We start from the raw sequence: 17,299 nt of genomic DNA, 5'->3' as shown, positions 1-17,299 counted from the left end.
CTCTGGGTGGTGTGGCACTGGGCATAGGGAGTCGGAGGGGTGCTGGGCAGGGGATTTGTGGGGGTCTCTGGGTGGTGTGGCACTGTGCATAGGGAGTCGGAGGGGTGCTGGGCAGGGGGTTTGGGGGGGTCTCTGGGTGATGTGGCACTGTGCATAGGGAGTCGGAGGGGTGCTGGGCAGGGGGTTTGTGGGGGTCTCTGGGTGGTGTGGCACTGTGCGTAGGGAGTCGGAGGGGGGCTGGGCAGGGGGTTTGTGGGGGTCTCTGGGTGGTGCGGCGCTGGTAGTAGGGCGACGGAGGGGTGCCGGGCAGGGGGGTTTGTGGGGGTCTCTGGGTGGTGCGGCGCTGGGCGTAGGGAGCCCGAGGGGTGCTGGGCAGGGGGTTTGTGAGGTCTCTGGGTGGTGCGGCACTGGGCGTAGGGAGCCGGAGGGGGGCCGTGCAGGGGGTTTCTGGGGGTCTCTGGGTGGTGCGGCGCTGGGCGTAGGGAGTCGGAGGGGTGCTGGGCAGGGCGTGTGAGGGGGTCTCTGGGTGGTGCGGCGCTGGGTGTAGGTAGTCGGAGGGGTGCCGGGCAGGGGGGTTTGTGGGGGTCTCTGGGTGGTGCGGCGCTGGGCGTTGGGAGCCCGAGGGGTGCTGGGCAGGGGGTTTGTGAGGTCTCTGGGTGGTGCGGCACTGGGCGTAGGGAGCCGGAGGGGGGCCGTGCAGGGGGTTTCTGGGGGTCTCTGGGTGGTGCGGCGCTGGGCGTAGGGAGTCGGAGGGGTGCCGGGCAGGGGGTTTGTGGGGGTCTCTGGGTGTTGTGGCGCTGGGCGTAGGGAGCCGGAGGGGTGCTGGGCAGGGGGGTTTGTGGGGGTCTCTGGGTGGTGTGGCGCTGGGCGTAGGGAGCCGGAGGGGTGCTGGGCAGGGGGGTTTGTGGGGGTCTCTGGTGGTGTGGCACTGGGCGTAGGGAGTCGGAGGGGGGGCCGTGCAGGGGGTTTGTGGGGGTCTCTGGGTGGTGCGGCGCTGGGCGTAGGGAATCGGAGGGGTGCTGGGCAGGGGGTTGGTGGGGGTCTCTGGGTGGTGTGGCACTGCGCGTAGGGAGTCGGAGGGGTGCTGGGCAGGGGGTTTGTGGGGGTCTCTGGGTGGTGTGGCGCTGGGCATAGGGAGTCGGAGGGGTGCTGGGCAGAGGGTTTGTGGGGGTCTCTGGGTGGTGTGGCACTGGGCGTAGGGAGCCAGAGGGGTACAGGGCAGGGGGTTTGTGGGGGTCTCTGGGTGGTGTGGCACTGGGCATAGGGAGCCGGAGGGGTGCTGGGCAGGGGGTAGCATGGTGCAGCGTGGGCCCACCCCCAGGGGAAGAAGCACAATGGCAGTGCAGGGCTGGGCTGGACAGTGTGGGTCTGGCAGCTCCTGGTTTGTAAACAGTGCCCTTGTACTGGGCTGGGTGGAGTGGGGCTGTCCCTGCCGTGCCATGACTCATCTCCCATTGCCCCCAGTCAGCCCCTCGCTCTGAGGACTCTGCCCCCCTGCCTCATGTCCCCATTTCCCCCATGGGGACCCACAAATATGTTTAGCCCCGGGCCCACAACAGGTTAATCCGGCCCTGTTTGGGGTGCAGGCTCTGGGAGGGAGTTGGGGGTGCAGGAGGGTTGCAGGCTATGGGGAGTTTGAGTGAGGGGTGCAGGCTCTGACCTGGGGCAGGGGATTGGGGTACAGGAGGGGGTGTGGACACGCGGCTCTGGGATGGAGTTGGGGGTGCAGGAGGGTTGCAGGCTATGGGGAGATTGAGTGACGGGTGCAGGCTCTGAGCTGGGGCAGGGGATTGGGGTACAGGAGGGGGTGTGGACACGCGGCTCTGGGATGGAGTTGGGGGGCGGGAGGGTTGCAGGCTATGGGGAGTTTGAGTGAGGGGTGCAGGCTCTGACCTGGGGCAGGGGGTTGGGGTACAGGGGGGTACAGACATGTGGGCTCTGGGAGGGAGTTAGCAGCTCAGCACGTTGTAGAAGAGAAAGGAGCTGCAGGGATTTCATAGAGACATAGAAAATGACAGCAGACACTTGTCCATAGTCACAATGTGAGAGGCAGAGTGGGAGGGAGGGAGGGAGGGGGCGTCTGTACGGTATTTCCCCGCATTCAGGCTCCCGGCTGGAGCAGTAACAGCCCCGCAGCACTTGTACAGGATCGAGAGGAGCCGCGGTGTCTGGGCTTTGACAGTCTGGGAATTGGGCTGCGGGTGCCTCTAAGCCCCAGCCCCAGGAACCCGCCCCCTGCTCCGGGGCTGACACGCGGCAGAACTGAAAACAGCCTCTGCCCCCCCCACAACCCCGACACCCCCAGATCTGCGAGCGCAGCAGGTGGCTCATCCCGAGGGGCCACTGTCCCCCCCACCCCTTCCCTAAACGGGGGTTTTGTCCCCGCACAGGGTCTGGCAGCGTCTCCCCCCCCCCAGGCTTAACCCCGGCTCCCACCCCCCACCCCCGATTTTTCCCCTTCAGCCTCTCTCCTGCCGCTGCCTACAGCAGTTTGACCCCCTCTGGCCAGTAAATTTCTGCCCCCCGCTCAGACCCTGGCAGCCCCCGCGCTGCGATTTGCCCCCCCCTTGAGCCTTTTAAACGCCCCCAAAGAGCAGGCAGCAAATCGTGGGTAGCAGTGAGGGCAGAGAGAGGGCAGTGGCCACAGCGGAGGTTACTGGGCATGCTCAGTTCGGCCGCGCATGCTCAGTGCAGCCAAAGTAGCGAATCGGGAGCGGTTCATGTTTCTGTCGTTACACCGGCCGTTAGGGCCGTTGGAGCGCGGCGCGCGGGGGGGGGAGCCGGGGGAGGAGTCACGTGACGGGTCCGGCCGTTAGGGCCGTTGGAGCGCGGCGCGCGGGGGGGGGAGCCGGGGGAGGGGTCACGTGACGGGTCCGGCCGTTAGGGCCGTTGGAGCGCGGCGCGGGGGGGCGGGGGCCGGTGGGGGGGTCGAGTGACGGGTCCGGCCGTTAGGGCCGTTGGAGTGCGGCGCGCCGGGGGGGGGAGCCGGAGGAGGAGTCACGTGACGGGTCCGGCCGTTAGGGCCGTTGGAGCGCGGCGCGCGGGGGGGGGGAGCCGGAGGAGGAGTCACGTGACGGGTCCGGCCGTTAGGGCCGGTCGAGCGCGGCGCGCGGGGGTGGAGCCGGGGGAGGAGTCACGTGACGGGTCCGGCCGTTAGGGCCGTTGGAGCGCGGCGCGCGGGGGTGGGGGGACGGAGGACGGGTCACGTGACGGGTCCGGCCGTTAGGGCCGTTTGAGCGCGGCGCGCGGGGGGGGGGAGCCGGAGGAGGAGTCACGTGACGGGTCCGGCCGTTAGGGCCGTTGGAGCCCGCCGCGCGGGGGGGGGAGCCGGAGGAGGTGTCATGTGACGGGTCCGGCCGCTGGAGCGCGGCGCGCGGGGGGGGGGAGCCGGAGGAGGAGTCACGTGACGGGTCCGGCCGTTAGGGCCGTTGGAGCACGCCGCGCGGGGGGGGGCTGTGAGGCGGCGCTGCCCCCTGTTGGGGGCGGGGTTCTCCACAGCCCCGCCCCTTATTCCCCCACCCTCCCCCTGCTCCGGGCCCCTCCTGCCGCTCCCGGCCCCGCCCCGCTCTGGCCGCGGGCAGCGCGGGACCCCCCCGGGCAGGGGGCGAACCAGGCCCGGCCCCTCCCCCCCGGCTGGAGCGGGGCCTGCCTCTCCCTCTCCCGCGGGGCCTGCGCTGGGGGCGGGGCCCGACATTAGCCCCGCCCTGCCCGGGGGGAGGGGCAGCGCCTGGGCCGGAGTCTGCGGGGACCGAGCTCAGAGACCCCAGCGCGGGGGGGGAGACGGGACCGGGAAGGGGAGAGATGGGGGGAGACGGGACCGGGAAGGGGGGAGATGGAGGGGGGATTCCCAGCCCCGGGACCTGCCCCCCCCCACCGGCTGCAGCGACTCTGGGCCGCTGGTCCCGTCCCGGGGAACAAGGCGCAGGAGGAGGCAAAGCCGGATCCGTGGGACAGGGCCCAGCCGCGGGGGCTCCTCGCCGCGGAGACCTGCCCTGACATTACGTCCACACGGCGATTAACCCCCCCCGCCCAGGGCACCTGTCTCCAGCCCGGGGCAGCTGGCTCAGGCGTGTGGGGCGGGGGCTGCAGGGCTGTACAATGACACTGCAGCCAGACGGGCTGAGCCCAGCCGCTGAGCCCCACGGCGGGGGAGGGTTTCCGAACCCGGCGGGAACACAAGTCTCTGCCCCCCAGCAGGAGCCCAAGTCCGATGACCCAGGCCAGCCCTGCTGCCATCTTTGTCCCGGGAGAGATGGACTCTGCGGGGACGTCTGCATTGCACGGTCAGCCCAGGTGTGCGCAGAGCAGCCCCCTAGTCACCACTGTCCTCATGATGACACGGTTTGTACAAAGTCTGCCTGGTGAGGTAGCAGTTCCAAAGCCGTGATCTGTCGAACATTAATATCTTGTCGGATGCCGTGTGCTCGCCGTGTTTGGGACGTGAGGAAGTTTTGCTCTGTGTCCGTTACTCAACTATGTTACCAGGTTGGGAAATGCCCACAACCAGCCTTTCCTGTGCCACAATGGAGGAGCCGGACTCGCTGCTGGCCCATTCAAGGGATCCACGCTCCCAAGGACTATCCCAGGAGCCGTGTACAATGCAGCCCGGAGACAATGGACACTGCCTGACTCACATCCTAGCAAAGCAGCTTCCTAGCAAGTTGGGAGAAACTCTGAAAGCGGGGAAGAGACATCATGACCTGGCCTCTCGCCCCCACAACTCGATACTGGAGCACAAAGACTGAACTGAAATAATTCAGAAATCAGAAGAGAATAATAATAATCCATTCAAATCAAAGTCCCCAAGCAGACTAGTATTGGTTTCAGAGTAGCAGCCGTGTTAGTCTGTATCCGCAAAAAGAACAGAAATACTTGTGGCACCTTAAAGACTAACAAATTTATTTTAGCATGAGCTTTCGTGAGCTGCAGCTCACTTCTTCGGATGCATAGAATGGAACACACAGACAGGAGATATTTATACATACAGAGAACATGAAAAGGTGGAAGTATGCATACGAACAGGAAAAGTCTAATCAACTGAGATGAGCTATCATCAGCAGGAAGAAAAAAAAACCTTTTGAAGTGATAATTAAGATGGCCCATAGAAGGTGTGAGGAGAACTTAACATAGGGAAATAGATTCAATTAGTGTAATGACCCAACCATTCCCAGTCTCTGTTTAGGCCAGAGTTAATTGTATCTAATTTGCATATTAATTTGAGTTCAGCAGTTTCTCTTTGGAGTCTGTTTTTGAAGTTTTTTTGTTGCAAAATTGCCACCTTCAAGTCTGTCACTGAGTGGTTAGAGAGGTTGAAGTGTTCTCCCACTGGTTTTTGAATGTTATGATTCCTGATGTCAGATTTGTGTCCATTTATTCTTTTGCGTAGAGACTGTCCGGTTTGGCCAATGCACATGGCAGAGGGGCATTGCTGGCACATGATGGCATATATCACGTTGGTAGATGTGCAGGTGTACGAGCCCCTGATGGCGTGTCTGATGTGATTAGGTCCTATGATGGTGTCACTTGAATGGATATGTGGACAGAGCTGGCATCGGGCCTTGTTGCAAGGATAGGTTCCTGGGTTAGTGTTTATGTTGTATGGTGTGTGGTTGCTGGTGAGTATTTGCTTCAGGTTGGGAGGCTGTCTATAAGCGAGGACTGGCCTGTCTCCCAAGATCTGTGAGAGTGAGGGATCATCTTTAAGGATAGGTTGTAGATCGTTGATGATGCGCTGGAGAGGTTTTAGTTGGGGGCTGTAGGTGATGGCTAGTGGCGTTCTGTTATTCTCTTTTTTAGGCCTGTCCTGTAGTAGGTGGCTTCTGGGTACTCTTCTGGCTCTGTCAATCTGTTTTTTCACTTCAGCAGGTGGCTATTGTAGTTTTAAGAATGCTTGATAGAGATCTTGTAGGTGTTTGTCTCTGTCTGAGGGATTGGAGCAAATACGGTTGTATCTTAGAGCTTGGCTGTAGACAATGGATCGTGTGGTGTGTCCGGGATGGAAGCTGGAGGCATGTAAGTAAGTATAGCGGTCAGTGGGTTTCCGGTATAGGGTGGTATTTATGTGACCATCGCTTATTAGCACAGTAGTGTCTAGGAAATGGACCGTTTGTGTGGATTGGTCTAGGCTGAGGTTGATGGTGGGATGGAAATTGTTAAAATATCGGTGGAATTCCTCGAGGGCTTCTTTTCCATGGGTCCAGATGATGAAGATGTCATCAATGTAGCGCAAGTAGAGTAGGGGCGTTAGGGAACGAGAGCTGAGGAAGCGTTGTTCTAAGTCAGCCATAAAGATGTTGGCATACTGAGGGGCCATGCGGGTACCCATAGCACTGCCACTGACTTGAAGATATATATTGTCCCCAAATGTGAAATAGTTGTGGGTGAGGACAAAGTCACAAAGTTCAGCCACCAGGTTAGCCGTGATATTATCGGGGATACTGTTCCTGACGGCTTGTAGTCCATCTTCGTGTGGAATGTTGGTGTAGAGGGCTTCCACATCCATAGTGGCCAGAATGGTGTTTTCTGGAAGATCAACGATGGATTGTAGTTTCCTCAGGAAGTCAGTGGTGTCTCGAAGATAGCTGGGAGTGCTGGTAGCATAGGGCCTGAGGAGAGAGTCCTCAGTATTGGTTTTTCAGCAGAACATTTTCAGTTTGGGGGATTTTGTTTTCCCAGTCAGACCTTGCCAAGGGAAGCAGAGAGAAAATGTTTGAGTTGCCTCCTTCAGAACAGCTTGGCCTAGACACTCTCGCCGTGGGTCACTGTCGTGGCCTTGCTGAGGACGGGGGCATTTTAATAATTTGTGGAGGTCCCGGGGTGTTTGGGGGAGATGAGGAGGATGTTACCTTTTGAGATAAAAACTAAAAAATCCAGGACTAGCAAATTCTTTTAGAAATCTGGTGTTTAGACCTTGTATTTTAAGCAGGGGGGTTCTGAGTACCTAAGATGGTTTTTGTTTGCAGGAAGCAACATGGTTTGGTCTGTGATTGTACTAAAGGGGGGAGAGGGTTGTTTGTACAGGAAGAGAGAAGACTGAAGGTCTCCGATGAGGATGGGATTTGAACCCACGCGTGCAGAGCACAATGGATGAGCAGCATCACCGTAACCACTCGGCCACCTCATCGGAGCTGTCAGGGAAGGGACGGGAGGAGAAATCCAAGGCCGGCAGAGGTAGGGCCAATAAGGAGTTTTTAAATACTAAGCGGAAGCAGGGTCTGAGTGAGCTCCCCCCTCACATCTAGTGAGGAGCTGGGGGAAGACGTCAGGAACAGACCGTGTTTGCACAGACCCCCCTGCTCCGCCCAGCTCCGCAGCAGGGTGGGGCGGCTGTGCCAAACGGAGCAGTTTTGGCTGGTGGTGGGTTACAAATCACACGTGTGCAATGAAATGTTGTTCTCCTGCCTGGACGAGTCAAGGGCGAGAGAACAGGCCTGGCCCGTCCTGCTGGAGGGGGGAGGGAGACCTTTTACTGAGCTGCATAGAAGTGATGGGGGGGCCCCAGGCAAGGAGGTGCTGAGGGAGCCCGGCCCAGGCAGGCCCCTCCGCTCCCGCGCTGATCCCCCACCGACCCCAGCGGTGACGCTGGCTCAGCCCAGGCAAGGCAAATCGCCCCCGCCCAGCAGGCTGGTGAGTGTGGCTGGGGGCAGCAGGGTGGGGGGAGTGGGTCTCGGGGTGGTGCTGGGCAGTGGGGGTCTGTGGGGCTCTCCTGGGCCCCAGGGGGAATGAGAAGAGCCCAGGTCCCCCCCCCCGCAGCGTTATTTGCTTCCCTGCAGAAAGTGAAGGAGAAACAGGGGTGTGTGATGGGGCGAGGGGTGGGGGCCACATCGGGTGCAAGGTCACATGCCAGGTCCCCCCTCCCCCCATGTCTGTGAGCCCAGAGTTGCTGTGCAGCCCGGCTGGAAAAAGGAGGTGCTGCTCCGCTCCCTGGACTCTGCAGCTGGCCACGAGCTCCTGGGTCCCAGTGCTGGTTGAGCTCCCTTCTGTGTGCTGGGAGCCAGCCTTCATTTTGTACAACAGCGAGTTGTGGGGCAGGGCTGGGGTGACCAGATCATGTCCCCATTTTATAGGACAGGCCTGGTTTTGGGGTCTTTTTCTTATCTAGGCTCCTATTACCCCCCACCCCCGTCCCGATTTTTCACACTTGCTGTCTGGTCACCCTAGGCAGGGGGGGCAGGGGGAAAGAGGCAATGGGGAGAGAAGGGGGTGGGATGGGGAGGAGATGGAGCAGTGGGGAAGGGGCTGGGGATGGGGAGAGAAGAGGATGGGGAAGCAGAGGCAGGGGAAGGAGGCAATGGGGAGAGAAGGGGTGGGATGGGGAGGAGATGGAGTAGTGGGGAAGGGGCAGGGGATGGGGAGAGAAGAGGATGGGGAAGCAGGGGCAGGGGAAAGAGGCAATGGGGAGAGAAGGGGGTGGGATGGGAAGGAGATGGAGCAGTGGGGAAGGGGCAGGGGATGGGGAGAGAAGAGGATGGGGAAGCAGGGGCGGGGGAAAGAGGCAATCGGGAGAGAAGGGGGTGGGATGGGGAGGAGATGGGGTGGTGGGTAAGGGGCATGGGATGGGGAAGAGAGCGGGGGGGTTGAATGGGTCATAGGGGTTAAGGGGGAGCCTGTCGGAGGTGCGGGGGTGTGGAGAGGGGTTGGGGCAGGCAGGGAGTACGGGGAGCTGGATGGGTCGGGAGTTCTGGGGGTCCTGGCGGGGAGCGGTTGGATAGGTGTGGGAGTCCCAGGGGTCTGTCTGGGGGCGGGGGTCTGGATAAGGGTTGGGGCAGTCAGGGGACAAGTAGGGGGTAGGATCCTAGGGGGGCAGTTAGGGTGGGGGGGTCTCCGGAGGGGGCAGTCAGGGGACAAGGAGCAGGGAGGCTTAGATGGGGTGGGGTCCTGGGGGCAGTTAGGGGCAGGGTCCCAGGAGGGAGCAGTCAGGGGACAAGGAGCAGGGGGCTGGGGATTCTGAGGGGTGCAGTCAGGGAGTGGGAGGGAGTGGATCGGGCGGGGCTCCCTGGTTGCACACCCTAATGAAATGTGCTGTGCAGGGCCACCCAGGGGATTCCGGGGGCCCGGGGTCTTCGGCGGCGGGGGGCCCTTCCGTTCCGGGACCCACCGCCGAAGTGCCCCGAAGACCTGCGGCGGGGGCCCCCCCGCCGTCGAATTACCGCCGAAGCGGGACCCGCCGCTGAAGTGCAGCCCGGTCTTCGGCGGTAATTCGGCGGCGGGGGGCCCCCACCGCGGGTCTTCGGGGCACTTCGGCGGCGGGTCCCGGAACGGAAGGGGCCCCCCGCCGCCGAAGACCGGGCTGCGCTTCGGCGGCGAGTCCCGCTTCCCCCCCGCCCCGGCCCCAGCCTCTTACCCCCGGCTCCCTCCTCGCCCGGAGCCTCAGCGCCTCGCCCGACAGCCGCAGCGTGTGGCCGGCGGGGCCTGAGCTCCGTCCCGCTCAGAGCCGCGTGGGGAGGGGGCGGGGCTGGGAGCTCCCCGCCGAGCGGAGGGAGCTGAGCTCAGCCCAGAGCTCCCAGCCCCGCCCCCTCCCCACGCGGCTCGGAGCAGGGCGGGGCTCAGGCCCCGTTGGAGCTCCCAGCCCCGCCCCCTCCCCACGCGGCTCGGAGCAGGGTGGGGCTCAGGGGTCCCGGCGGAGACTTGGCGCTTGATGCGCTGAGGCTCCAGGAGAGGGGCGGAGGCGGGAGCCTCCGCTGTTCTCTTGGGGGCCCCTGCGGAGCCTGGGGCCCGGGGCAAATTGCCCCCTTTGCCCCCCCCTCTGGGCGGCCCTGGTGCTGTTCACGCCTATGTGAACCGTGGTAAGCAGGGGAGTGGTGTGGAGGGTCCCCGGGGACACGGAGGAGCTGAAGTCCCTCAGAGTTAGGGGAACTAGGCAATGCGCAGTGACAGGGTTCACCCCCTGCCCAGATGGGGCTGAGGGAATCAGCATCAACTGGGGGCTGAGGGCTGGGATGGGGCTGCATGGGCAGTAGAACGGGAGGCAGGTTGGGATCGAGGAACCCGGGGAACATTTCAGTCCTTAACAACACAAAACAGAGAAACGCTCCCGAATCTCTCCCAGGGAATTAACATTTCTGTGCAGAAAGCTAAAAGTTTTAACAGAAAGAAGTGAAACCAAATGGCCAGATGATGGCGCCAGCAGCCCAGGAACGAAAAGCCCCAGGATTTGTGTGTGCGCCTGGGCTCTGGAAAGGGATTTGGTTCCACTCACTGCATTGCTGTGGCTGGGAACATCCCAGGAATGAGCCAGGTCAGTGACCATGACACCGGGTGTGAGGAGGCTTTAATCTGATTCCAGCGGAATAATGTTTTCACACCTGAGTTACTAGCGGCAGCTTCCCAAGGGCAGTTCCAGCTGGTTCCTCCCAGAGACGGGTGGTCAGGGAACAGGGAATCTCTCTGGCTCCCACGGTCAGTTCTCCAGGCTTTCTCCCTCCCTCCCCCACACTATCACAGGCCCCCACTAGTAATGAACTAATGGATATAAACTGGCCATCAACAAGCTTAACCTTGAAATTAGGTGAAGGTTTCTAACCACCAGAGGAGTGAAGTTCTGGAACAGCCTCCCAAGGGGAGCAGTGGGGGCAAAAACCCAAACTGGCTTCAAGACTGAGCTTGATACGTTTATGGACGGGGTGGTAGGATGGGACTGCCTGTAACGGCATGGGGCCGATCTGTGACTGCTAGCAGCAAATCTCTCCAGCGGCCGGAGATGGGACAATAGATGGGGAGGGCTCGGAGTTACTGCAGAGAATTCTTTCCCAGGTGTCTGCCTGGTGCGCCTTGTCCGCATGCTCAGGGTCTAGCTGATCACCCTATTTGGGGTTGGGAAGGAGTTTTCCCCAAGGGGAGATTAGCAGCGACCCTGGGGGGTTTCACTGTCCTCTGCAGCATGGGGCAGGGGTCACTTGCAGGTTTAAACCAGTGTAAATGGTGGATTCTCTGTAACTTCACAGCTTTAATCCATGATTTCAGGACATCAGTAACTCAAGCAGAGGTTAGGGGTCTATTACAGGAGTGGGTGGGTGGGGTCCTTTGGCCTGCAAGGTGCAGGAGATCGGACCAGATGATCACGATGGTCCCTTCTGCCCTTAAAGCCTCTGAGTCCAAAATGGAGAGGGAGGTAAAGGAAACATTTAAAAAAATAAACCAAACATTGTAATGCCAGGATGACTCCAGCAGCTCCCTGTATAGTCCCGCCCCTTTCTTCCTCCACTGGGTGTTGAATGACCTGCTGGGATGTGGGACATTCATTCTCCCGTTCCACTGATAAACTGATACAACGGGACTGAAATTAAACCAATTCCCGGCCAAGAAAAGGGCACAGCCCTGTATTGGCCTGGAATCGAACCCGGGTGAACTGCTTGGAAGGCAGCTCTGCTCACCACTATACCACCAGTGCATCTGGCAGGAGGGTTTCTCCCGGGTGCCACTTATGCCAAGGGACTCACCCCACAGAGCTCAGCAGCTGGCCAGACAGGCTGGAGGCAGCCTGTGAGCAGAGACAAGTTCCCAAAGTAACTGATAGATGGGGACATGCAGGGCCGGCTCCAGGCACCAGCCAAGGAAGCAGCTGCTTGGGGCGGCCAATGGAAAGGGGCGGCAGGTCCGGGTCTTCGGTGGCGGGTCTCTCAGTCCCTCTTTTCCCCTCTGAGCTGTCGGCGAAGAGGAAGAGAGGGACCGAAGGACCCGCCGCCGAATTACCGCCGAAGAATGAAGCGGCACGTTTTAGCTGCTGCTGAAGTGCTGCCAATCGGCTTTATATTTTTTTTCCCGGTTCCCTACTTGGGGCAGCAAAAAAGCTGGAGCCGGCCCTGGGGACATGAGCTCTACATCCCAGCCTGCAGTAGCTCCAACCCCATCTCTGCCCCCAGAGAAGGGAAATGAAAATCGCTGACCATAATGACAAATTTCACCCTGTTGTCAGATGCCACTGGTGACCCCCAATGACCACAGACTCTGATAAGGGACAAAGGCACCTCGCCAGGTTTATTGTCAAACGAAGCACGGTAATAGTTCCCCGCAGACTCTACAGGACATACTACAAGTATGTGCCCCCGACAATGGACCAGCTCAGTCAGTGGCGGGACTCTCCACTGCCCCCCAGGCCAGACAGAGACACCGCCCCAGGGGTGCATTCTTATACACAGGGACAAACAAGTTACACATCACTTTCTCAAAGTATCTGTTGCTGTGAACCGCATGTTGTGGTGATGTGTGAACCCCAAAGATATCAAACATGAAAGAAAAAGACAAGGCCAGTTTTGGGGAGGATTCCAGAACCAGGCTTGAGGGTTACACAGCTGGGCTCAAACGGAACAGGGGCCGCGGCATCTATAAACATAACTGGTGGCAAAATTTAAATTAAATTAAGAAACCAAACCAAACCAAACCGAAAAACCAACCCAGAAAAGCTCCCATCACACATCCATCACCATTGTAGATTTTGACATCTCCTGCCTCCTGTGACATCTTTGGTTTGCAAACAAGAGACCTGGAGAACTCTGTGGCTGTTACCCTCTAACTGGGTAAAAGGTTACACATCCTGTCTCAAGTAATTTTCCTCTTAACAGAAGATTTACAATTTATCAAGATAAATTCCATTTGAAATAGAAATAATTACAGTCTATCCTGGGTCTCTATTCTCACACATGCTATTTCTCTCACCTATTCCCCCACTCTAATTCCTTTGGAGTGAGGGTTTAGTTTCAGGATTAGCCTCCATTTCCTGTATAGTAGGAGGGGGCAGGGAGAGAACGAGACGAAAACCTGAATTATATTGTAACACTGAAAGTGATCACGTAATCAGCCTCTTCCGTGATACTAATTAACTTCATGTTTAATTTCATTGTCGCTGGTACCAATTTATTCAACAATTACAACATATAAACCCATAGGGCAGTTTTCTCTTAATTCTCATTTCCACCCAGTCAGCTTTGTGTGAAGACACATTCTACAATAACCTAGGAGCCTTCCATTTCTGTGAGTTCATTTCTCCCTGGGGCTTCTCCCAGAAGTGTGGGTGGAAAGGCTCTCACACGACGTGGGAAGGCTGCATCATAAGAAAAACCACCTGTGCTCTATTTTCACACTTGCTAATCCCCTCATTCCCTCATTGGCTACCATCATTTCCCAGCATGGAAGTGCTTCTTGTCCAACAAGGCAGCCAGATTGGGACCCGTGGGCATGGAATGGCTCTGAAGGAATCAGCTGTTTCTCTCTGTGCTTGATGAAACTTTGGATCCAAATGGTAAAAGATGGTTGTGCCCAATTTAATCATGGCGTCCTTCAGGAGTGTGACCAATGCCACTTAACTAGGGAGCAGGTTCTAAAGATAGTTTACCTTGGACACAGGTCACAGCAGCTCCCATCTCTGGGGTGAAAATCAACCACCACTACCTGCAACTTCTACCTGAGTTCTTGTCACACCTTTGACGTTACTTGGAGTAATTTGACACTTCTCTGGCGTAGAATTCTTCAGCAACCGCACAACAGATCAGTAGCGATAGTGAGGTACAACTCCCCCAACTATGATCTTTTATGTCTTTAATCTAGTGCCACAGATTTAAATTAGGGACTCAATTCAGGTGCCGCTTAGAATCCCTGTAAGACACCAAATGTCAGGTCTCTATTAAAAATAGGTATCTTTCTGCAGCTATATCACATTCAACAGGGATTTCATTTTCTACACATTTGCAGCATCTCCTTGGGGGGAGCTGAAGGGGTACAGCTGCTCCAGTACCAGCAGTTTAACCAGGTCCCCCTCCGTCTGGGTAGGTAGGGATGGCATTTCCCAAATAATAGGCAACATGCAGCTGATTAGGAAGGAGATATCTTCAGGGCGACCTCCTGCAGGGCCTGGGCCACAACTGCTTTGGGAGCCCAATGCCTGGGCATTTTGCTTAGTTCCAAGTCATTTACTAGCGAATCCTCTTCCCAGCCCTTTAGAAAAAATATTGACCTAACCAACTGAACAACAGGGGGATTGGGATGGTGATGGGGAATAAGGGAATCCCTCTGATTTACCCTATCTTCCTCTGCTGTTACAGAGGGTGACATGACATTTTCCCCTAGCCCTGCCCTGTTCCTGCTCTTCGTTATAGTTCAGTATATTTTAAGTGATGAAAATAGTAGTAAAAATATCTGCTCTGCAGCACAACCTGAAGCAACAGCAGAGCAACTGGGACTGAAACAATTTGTTCCCAAAGGGGGAACTTGAGGACTAACAATTGCTTTGAAATGGGGGAACAGTATAACCGTGATGCTCAGGGTTTGCTTAGGTCAGGTCACGGGGAAAACTAATGCCAACCCCTGCATCTGGGCGGCATCTGCTCTACAACTATAATTGTCTTTTTACACCAAGATCGCTAACTTGAGCAGCCAACGCCATGTGCAGCCCTAGAGGATGTCAGGCACAGGTAGTTTTTGCCTCAGTGTAGCTTGTTGGGAATCAAATCTCTCTCCCACCTGGAGCTGATGAACATTCCTGGCTGGAGGCACACACTCCTACGACTCAGAAGGAAAGGAGTTGATAGGAAAGATCACAGGACTGACCCCAAAGAAGGGTGAGCTGCAAAAGGCAGAAGCAGGCAACTCATCTGGGGGAGCTGAGAGACCACAGTGAAGATGGTGCACAGATCACTATGTGGGAATTAGCAAATGTGATTTTTTTTAAAATCTTTTCCCAGCCCTAATCAAGGCATTTTTAACTGTTCTACAAAGTGGATTTTGCCATGTCTAATAAGGTGTGAGCTCCTTTTGAAGCTTTTCCCGCACTCAGAGCATGTGTAGGGCGTCTCTCCTGTGTGGATTCTACGATGTACGAGAAGCTCTGAGCTCTGATTGAAGCTTTTCCCACACTCAGCGCATCCATAAGGTTTCTCACCCGTATGGATTCTGCAATGTGTCCTCAGGGTAGAGCTCCGATTAAAGCTTTTCCCGCACTCAGAGCATGTGTAGGGCTTCTCCCCAGTGTGGAGTCTCTGATGTGAGATAAGGTCTGAACGGTCACTAAAGCTTTTCCCGCACTCAGCGCATCCATAAGGTTTCTCACCCGTGTGGATTCTCCAATGTCTGCTCAGGGCAGAGCTCCGATTAAAGCTTTTCCCGCACTCAGAGCACGTGTAGGGCGTCTCCCCTGTGTGGATTCTCTGATGTGTGATAAGGTCTGAACGCTGACTAAAGCTTTTCCCGCACTCAGAGCATCCATAAGGTTTCTCACCCGTGTGGATTCTCCCATGTGCGCTCAGGGTAGAGCTCTGACTAAAGCTTTTCCCGCACTCAGAGCACGTGTAGGGCTTCACTCCTGTGTGGCGTCTCTGATGTGACATAAGGTCTGAACGGTGACTAAAGCTTTTCCCGCACTCCGCGCATCCATAAGGTTTCTCACCCGTGTGGATTCTCCAATGTCTGCTCAGGGTAGAGCTCCGATTAAAGCTTTTCCTGCACTCAGAGCACGTGTAGGGCGTCTCCCCTGTGTGGATTCTCTGATGTGAGATAAGCTGTGAACGCTGACTAAAGCTTTTCCCGCACTCAGAGCATCCATAAGGTTTCTCAACCGCGTGGATTCTCCCATGTGCGCTCAGGTCAGAGCTGCGCTTAAAGCTTTTCCCGCACTCAGCGCACGTGTAGGGCGTCTCCCCTGTGTGGATTCTCTTATGTTCGATAAGGGTTGAGTGCTGACCGAAGCGTTTCCCGCACTCAGAGCACATGTAGGGCTTCTCTCCTATGTGGGTTCTCTGATGCATGATAAGGTGTGAGCTGCAACTGAAGCTTTTCCCACACTCAGCACATGTGTAGGGCATCTCTCCTGTGTGGAGTCTTTGATGTTCGATAAGGTCTGAACGCTGACTAACGCTCTTCCCACACTCATGGCATGTGTAGCGTCTCCCTTCGAAGTGGATTCTGTCGCGGGTTATAAGGTCTGAGTGGCTACTGAAGTTTTCATCTGGCATCTGCTGCGTCTCACAGGCTTTGGCTTTTTCTCGGCGTGCACAACGCCCGGAAACATTCCCTTTGGATCTTCCTGATAACGTTCCATGTGGTTCTACTTGCTCAGCGTCTTCCTGCTGGGGTTTCTCCTTCTCATTCTCACTCACCATCCCATCACCTGATGGGAGACAGAGAGAATCCAGACACAGGTCACTCCCTGTGCCGGAAAGAAAGGAAATCTCAGAGAGAGAGGAATGGAAAAAGGGATGAACAAACCACAATATGTGTGGGAGAGATCAAACCTATCACGTGCTGATTTTTCCCAAACCCTTCCCCAGAGGAGAGAGGAAGGGATCAGTTTTGGTCCGCATCTCACCAGAACACTCAAGGGAAAGCGAGATCGGGGAGGGATCTGCTGCAAATTGTCAGTCAGGGTAGGAGGGAAGCCATGAGTGACATCTGCCATAATGATTCCACATCTGCAGGGAACAATCCTAAGCTTGGAGAGCCCACAGGGTCTTTGTAGGGCATCCCAAATGTTTCCTGCATTCCCACACAGTTGTTGAGTTGGTTTAACCAATTTCTCACCTGTGAAGGCAGCTCTCGGGAGCACTTCTTTCTCAGAGCCCTGGAAGTCCGGGACCCACGGCTCTTCCCCTCGTTCCAGCTGCGAGATCACATCAGGTTTGGAAATTGGAAACCCTACTCCAGGCAAAGAAAACAAGGGAGGTCAGTGGAATTTGTGGGATACTTGTCACAAAGAATATTCCATGGTTGTAATCCCTGCTCATTTTTAAGCAGTAAAATACCAAGGCCAGTTTCCTTGGCTCAAAGTGGCAGAAGAGTTAGTATTATTATTATAAATGATCCTCTCTGGCAATAAATCCGTTATCAATGGTTGTGGTTGTGAAACCCTGCTTTCTGTATTGTTTTATCTTCATGGTCACCACTTTTACCTTGTTAATCAGTCTGGTTCTCTAATTGTTTCTATCTGCTGTAAAATTCATGTTGCTAGGTGTGAGTAAATTACGTAGTGGGATATAATTAGTTAGAGAATTATGTTAGGATATGTTAGAATTGTCAAGTATCGGGGGTAGCCGTGTCAGTCTGTATCCACAAAAACAACAAGGAGTCTGGTGGCATCCAGGTGTAGAGAAATCTCTGTATTAACTATCTCTATAAATCTTTATGACGTTGCATTGTGTTATTTTGTATCAAGTATCTTTCTGTATCAAGTACCTTTCTGTATTAAGTATCTTTATGACGTTGCATCTTGCATGATGTTATTTTGTATTTCATATGACTTGGCATTGGGCCTCTCTATTTTCATACAACTTTGTATTAGATCCCTATATAGAAAATTGGTAGGAAACTTTGTATC

At 56.5% G+C, this 17,299-nt stretch overlaps 1 pseudogene; it reads right to left on the bottom strand.

Annotated features, from left to right (window-relative positions):
* The window catches only part of LOC123356693, a 200,773-nt pseudogene that overhangs the window by 133,971 nt on the left and 49,503 nt on the right, over positions 1-17,299 (bottom strand).

Source organism: Mauremys mutica, chromosome 26, assembly GCF_020497125.1.
Source record: "Mauremys mutica isolate MM-2020 ecotype Southern chromosome 26, ASM2049712v1, whole genome shotgun sequence".
NCBI lineage: Eukaryota > Metazoa > Chordata > Testudines > Geoemydidae > Mauremys > Mauremys mutica.
The sequence above is the reverse complement of the archived record's forward strand: the minus strand, read 5'-3'. Positions and strand labels throughout refer to the sequence as shown.